The sequence below is a fragment of the Sinohyriopsis cumingii genome, chromosome 7 (genome assembly GCF_028554795.1).
Source record: "Sinohyriopsis cumingii isolate HCF-2022 chromosome 7, ASM2855479v2, whole genome shotgun sequence".
Classification (NCBI taxonomy): Eukaryota; Metazoa; Mollusca; class Bivalvia; order Unionida; family Unionidae; genus Sinohyriopsis; species Sinohyriopsis cumingii.
Genome location: NC_142967.1, coordinates 22,024,043 through 22,030,241, shown reverse-complemented (window position 1 = coordinate 22,030,241; position 6,199 = coordinate 22,024,043). Strand labels below are relative to the sequence as shown.

Sequence of the window (6,199 nt, the reverse complement as noted above, 5' to 3'; positions counted from 1 at the left end):
ATTCATGTGTGTTTGTGAATAATATGAACACCTTTAACTTGTATTCACATGTCTGTGAATAATAAGATTTTTAACTTGCATTCAAGTGTCTGTGAATAATAATACGATTTTTAACTTATAATCACGTGTGTCTGTGAATAACAAGATTTTCAACTTGTATTCACGTGTGTCTGTGAATAATATGCCCAAATTTTACAAAGTATTAAAGTATCTTGTTACTGGTGTAAATATTGTAAACTTAAATTGTATTGTGGATTATTATCTCTGGTCTTGTCTCTATTCGCTTCTTATCGTGTTGTCACTATTGATGTTTTTCATGCAGGCTGATTCGCTTGTAAAAGGCAAGATATAAGTGACACGATCACTATGTATATAGTTATCAGTGGCGATCTCGTTCGTGTAGGATGTCTCGCGTGTGAATTAGGACACATATGTGTAACAGGAATAATGAAGTTCAGGTAAAGGAATAAAGGAACCTAATGCCTTGATTTTACACCTGAAAATTAATTTCACACCGAAATCAAAAGAATGTATTGGGTCAGTCCATTTTTCATAACATTAATGGAAGTGAGAAAATACTTATGAACGTAAAATGTGAACACCAGATGATGTTGTACGTGGAGAACTGTTGAATAAATAGTGAGAACGTAACAAGAACTACATTTTATAAAGCGTTTAATGAACAATTACACAATTCTGTTTGGATATGTATGGACTTTCAGCTGAATAGAAATACCCCGACTGAGAGGATATTAATGTAGCAATGTTTCTTTTCTCCCTCTTTGCTCAGCTTTTCACAAGATGTGAGACATATTTTAATCGACATTTTGTGATTTTAACCTCTTTTCTTTATTTTCATCTTTCACCTACTCTCTCGTTGTTATTGTTTTATTTGCTTCGGCTAAAAGAGACCCTGATATTATATTGGTTGATGAGTGGGTAGGGCATTGTCTGGAAATTGTTAAATGGCTGGGTTAGGTTGCTGGAATCGTGTTTTCAGTGTACTGCTTTGATATCATGAATCCTTAGGCAGTAAAATATTCACAAACAAGTCGATGAGAAAGTAAAATATTTGATAGTTTGGAAAATGGAGATCATTGTTAGATCAAATATTGTATAAAAGTATGAAAGATACAAGAATTTAAAAACTATAAAATGTATTTTATTAGACTCTGAAGTATTTAAACATAAATACATATGCCTTTTCTCACAACACTGTATCTGTATTGTGCACAATGAATGCCCTAAAATCATCATTCACACATGAAATGGGTATCAATACATAGAATGAGCTTGCCTATAATGTACACAATAAATAATATTCAATATCAATCAGTAATACAAGTTCAAAACTCTTAGAAGTTCATATATATTTTCATGTTATTATATACTGACACACTCTTCTGAGGAATATATTTAATGTTATACACGATTGATTATAAACTATTTATACAGTCTTGCCCACAATCCACAAGATAATGACAATCCTAGAAGGAATAGTATACAATACTTTCTCGTGCTATTGTTGGTGTCACTCCAAAGTTTGTGATTTGTAAGGTTGGGTATATCGCTGAATATGGTCCCGACATAACCTGTCCTGTCAATATTGTGTCTGCCCATCTTGGTATGAAGTCATTTTAAAGTCCAACCTTTCCACGTTAATACTTCCAACATTGCCAAACCAAATTCAAAACTTAATTCACGAATAAGTTATTCCGAAGGAAGGTTATGCTGTAAAATCTTTTCGTTAGAATTCAATGGGCAGGAAAGCTCATCATATGGCCCTACATTGCTTTATCAAAATTTTTCTTTCTTACACAAATATTCTTCCATTGCAGACACATGTTCCGTGCAAACAATACACTTTTGTTTCTGAGCAAAGTTTAATCATCTGATCCCAGGAGGAACTAATTTCTTTGCTCAATACGACAGGAACACACCGTCCTTGTCTGGGCAAAAAAACGCATTGCCTTCCCCCGTCGACACGTGGTCTTGCGCCGACGACGAGCACCATCATCAGGATACAGAACATGATAATTTGTTTCACTTCCATTTTATTCCTTTAGAAATCTAAAAAAAAAAAACCAACCTTTTAAAACACATATACTTACAAAATTATTCTCTCGTTCAGTTGATAGGAAAAGAATGACGAATATAAAATACTTCCCTTTATTAAATAAAGTGCTTAGCACAGAGGAATCATGGGGGTGATGGATGGCGCGAGAAATGCAGCCGTGCTCCCAACCCCAAATAAATGAGCCCGTTTCCTAGAGTAAGTTTACTTGAAGATAGATACATAAAATTATGTCTTAAAATGCAGGTCCTTGTGGGGCCTTCGACAAAAGGACCCTATCAGGGATTCCATCCCACAGGCTCATCGCTTACTTGTTTACATTTCCGCTAAAACGATATTCCTGGTTTCTCACTTTCTTAGTACTCCTACACAAACTGTACGATCTCCCCAAATCTCGCAGAGCACGCTTTTGCGCCTGACGGTGTGAAAAACTCAATAGGTTTTGATTTAATAATAAAGTAACATCTTATATAATATATACTAATTCAAGACGACTCTCACCTTCCTATGCTCTCACAGTTAGGTGAGTCTGTTAACTGCATATTAAAATGTAAATGTTGATAGAATCATTTTTAGGGAGAACAGCTAGATAGAAAATGTTCTTAAGCACTTGAAAAGAAAATTCCCAGCCCGATATTATGGTATTTTATGCTAATAAAATTGACAATACTAATAAAAACAGTATCGAATTAACAACAGACAATTGTCTAATATTACGGGAATGAATGAGTTGAAATGTTAACATGCGTAAATTTCAATGTCAACCCTTTTTGTATATCAAAATACTTAGAGGTATATACTGTCGTATATAACACTTACCGTACGTTAGATGCGTCACACTCGCTAATATGAAGATTATTTAGGTCTGAAACTTCTGTAGCGGCCGTCCCGTTTATATAGTAGACAGCAACCCGCGTTGAAAGACTTTAAATTCTATTTTAAGAAGTGACTATATTTAGCATCTAATGATATAGATGCATCGTTGTGGATGCGGTACAAGTACAGTAAGTGCCCAAAGTGACTAATAAAACCGTATACAACCATATATACGAATTAATAAGAAGACTTATACTTTAACAGAGTAAGAATCTTTCCACGTTTCACTCAAATAAATAATGTGGAGTCAATGTCTAAAACGAAATGCCATCGAATGTAATATCCTCTTCATAAGTGTCACTGCCGAACAGGGTCTACACAAGTCGCAGGTTGGCAGATCTGTCATGCAGTTACATTACTAGAAACCATGTAACTTAATCTGTCATGCAGTTACATTACTAGAAACCATGTAACTTTAATCTGTCATGCAGTTAATTGCTAGAAACCATGTAACTTTAATTAGCACAACTCCCTTGTTATAAATTACAGGAATATTTAAATATCTACAGTTCTTAGTATGATCTTATAATAGTGTGGAGATGATGATGGTGACAACAAGAATAAAACAAATTAAAATAAATAAATAAAACCATGTATATTTAATGTCGAGATATATGCGACCATTTTGGACAGACATTGTTTTAATGCGGAATGATGTTCATATTTAAGACATTTACATACATGTAAAAGTTATTGACATAGGAAATATTTGAAGTAGATGTAAGTACATGTAAATGTTATTAATATAAAATAATGATTGAAGTAGAAGTAAGTGCATGTAAAATATATGAATATGGAAAATGTTTTGAAGTACATGTAAGTACATGTAACAGCAATTGTATAGATGAAATTTACATTGGATTTGGAACGATTCGCCGCTCTTGAGAAATCTATGTGTCTATCTATCTAGCCTCAAATTCCTAAAATTATTTCCAGATCCAAAATAAAATTGTCAGGAGGTACGAGTTCTCAAACACATCATCCCTTGTCGTGACAGTAATGATTAGAACATGTAGAATTGACATTTCAAATAAATCAACTTCACATGATAATTTTGTACGATAATTACACACACACACACACACACGTGTATACATATGAACTATATATTTAGTATTGAATAATTCCATTTTGAGAGCTCAACTAGATAGTGAGTAACATATACAACCGTATATATTAATTATTAGCGAAGTTTTCACCACGAAAAATATGCATTGAGAAATTATTTGCAAGATGACGGTATTAGTTAATCGAAAGTTAGATTTAGTTTCGTTTACTTGTTGTTTTTATGGCACATAACCATGTTTAAGTTTAGATCGTACCGAGGGAGGGAAATAAAACACAATGCCCAAATACACATCATAGTAACTGATCGAAACTGAGCCTATGCTGGGATTCGAACCCGCATCCATCTTTCCATTGACCAATATTTATTACGTGTTGATTCATCAACTTGATTTAAAGAATTTCTGGATGGTCAATACATCACTGAAGTTGATCGTGAACTCAGATTTAGTGAAATGTTAGATAGAATAAATTACATATCTAAGTGTGCATGGGTAAACAATCGAATTTTCTCTTTTTTTTTCTAGCGAAATAAGATTCAAACAATCGTGTTTCCATGGAGCTCATTACAACATGTATATTGTTGTATCACTAATGCTTTGCTAATTTAATAATAATTTTAAAAAATTACGTACAATTGTAGAATTCAATTCTCCAATTTCTAGCGATTTAAAAAATGAAGTCGTTTTTATTTTGAAAACGTTTTTACACTGATGACATGCAACATTCAAATCAAGAGCAGTAGGAAAGTGTAGAGAAATACAAGTAACGCTTTCTACCTGGATAACATAGAGGAAATAATGTGAGAAGTACTTTTTAAAACTAATATACTGCATTAATCTCTGTGGTATAAAAAGTTCTTGAGATAATCTTATACTGCAAATACAGCACAATGTTATACGTCTTAGTTTATGACATTTGAATGACGTACTAAGTTAATCTACAAGGATCAAGAATTCCACGTTAAAGGTCATGTCATATTAAAGTTATAAAACTAGCTGAATAATTCCTATCTTTTATTACCTTTGGCGGGAAAGAGATTAAAATTATCCGACATGTTTCATAAATTATATCTGAAATGTGCACAAATGTAAGATTCGATTTATCGCACGACAAAAATAATAATTTTAGTTTTGTTTCAACGTCAATGGTGACCTCATGAGGTCCTACATATATACACAGGAGTCTGACGTTTTATCAATAAAGTACGGCGAAATCTCTGACAATATGAATCCCCTTCTCGGTAATATAAATAAACACAAGGAGTGCAAGCGTGACCACAACCCTTCGCTCGATTCGACTTTTTCTCACGCGTCTTTTATCGCTTCAGAATCGCAGGAAGACTGAAAAACTACACATATACATTCAAAAGACAATAACGTACCAACACATATCTCTTAAATGACCATGTTCTGAATCCAATCCGGCGAATTAACCTTTATTTTCACCACTTCGGTCAAAATCCCTTTCTAGCAAAATCGGCTAGACGCGTGAGAAAAAGTCGAATCGAGCGAAGGGTTGTGGTCACGCTTGCACTCCTTGTGTATTTATTACCGATAAGGGGATTTCATATTGTCAGAGATTTCGCCGTACTTTATTGATAAAACGTCAGACTCGTGTGACATATGGTATGGTTAAAATGACATCAATTTCTTTAAACATCTTTTTGGTCACGATATGATAAAATGGGATTGGGCAAAAGTTCTAAGCACTTAAATTAGCCATCTCACTATATGAGACATGTATAGCAAAGAAGGATTGATGAGACTGATGATGACAATTGATTGTGGAGAGAGAGAGAGAGAGAGAGAGAGAGAGAGAGAGAGAGAGAGAGAGAGAGAAGGAGTGGGATGCACAATATGCACGATTTGATTAGGTTATTGAATAATCGTCCATTATCAGTTATATATTTGCCCACATGTTGTAGATCTATTTTTTCATCTGGGTCACCCTTTCTTGAGAGCAGTAAATCTAAGTTAACAACCGGATAATGTATGGTACTTTCAGTTGGTAGCTGACTTTGCTCCGAACAAAACTATAAGAAATACACGGTAGTTTCGGTTCGTACCTGACTATACTTCGGCCAGAACATGAAAGGCATAGTAGTTTCGCTCCATAGGTGATTATTCTTCGGACAGGACATGAAGAAATGAATGGTAGTTTATGTTCGTAGCTGACTTTACT

At 34.0% G+C, this 6,199-nt stretch overlaps 1 long non-coding RNA gene across 1 annotated transcript; it reads right to left on the bottom strand.

Annotated features, from left to right (window-relative positions):
• Nucleotides 1-658: 658 nt before the first annotated feature.
• LOC149794864 (uncharacterized) lies at nucleotides 659-3,015 on the bottom strand. The gene is made up of 2 exons (XR_016422071.1): nucleotides 2,894-3,015; nucleotides 659-2,070 (listed from the first exon to the last, which is right to left on the bottom strand). It is a non-coding gene; the product is annotated as an uncharacterized LOC149794864 (long non-coding RNA).
• Between the last annotated feature and the right edge of the window lie 3,184 nt (nucleotides 3,016-6,199).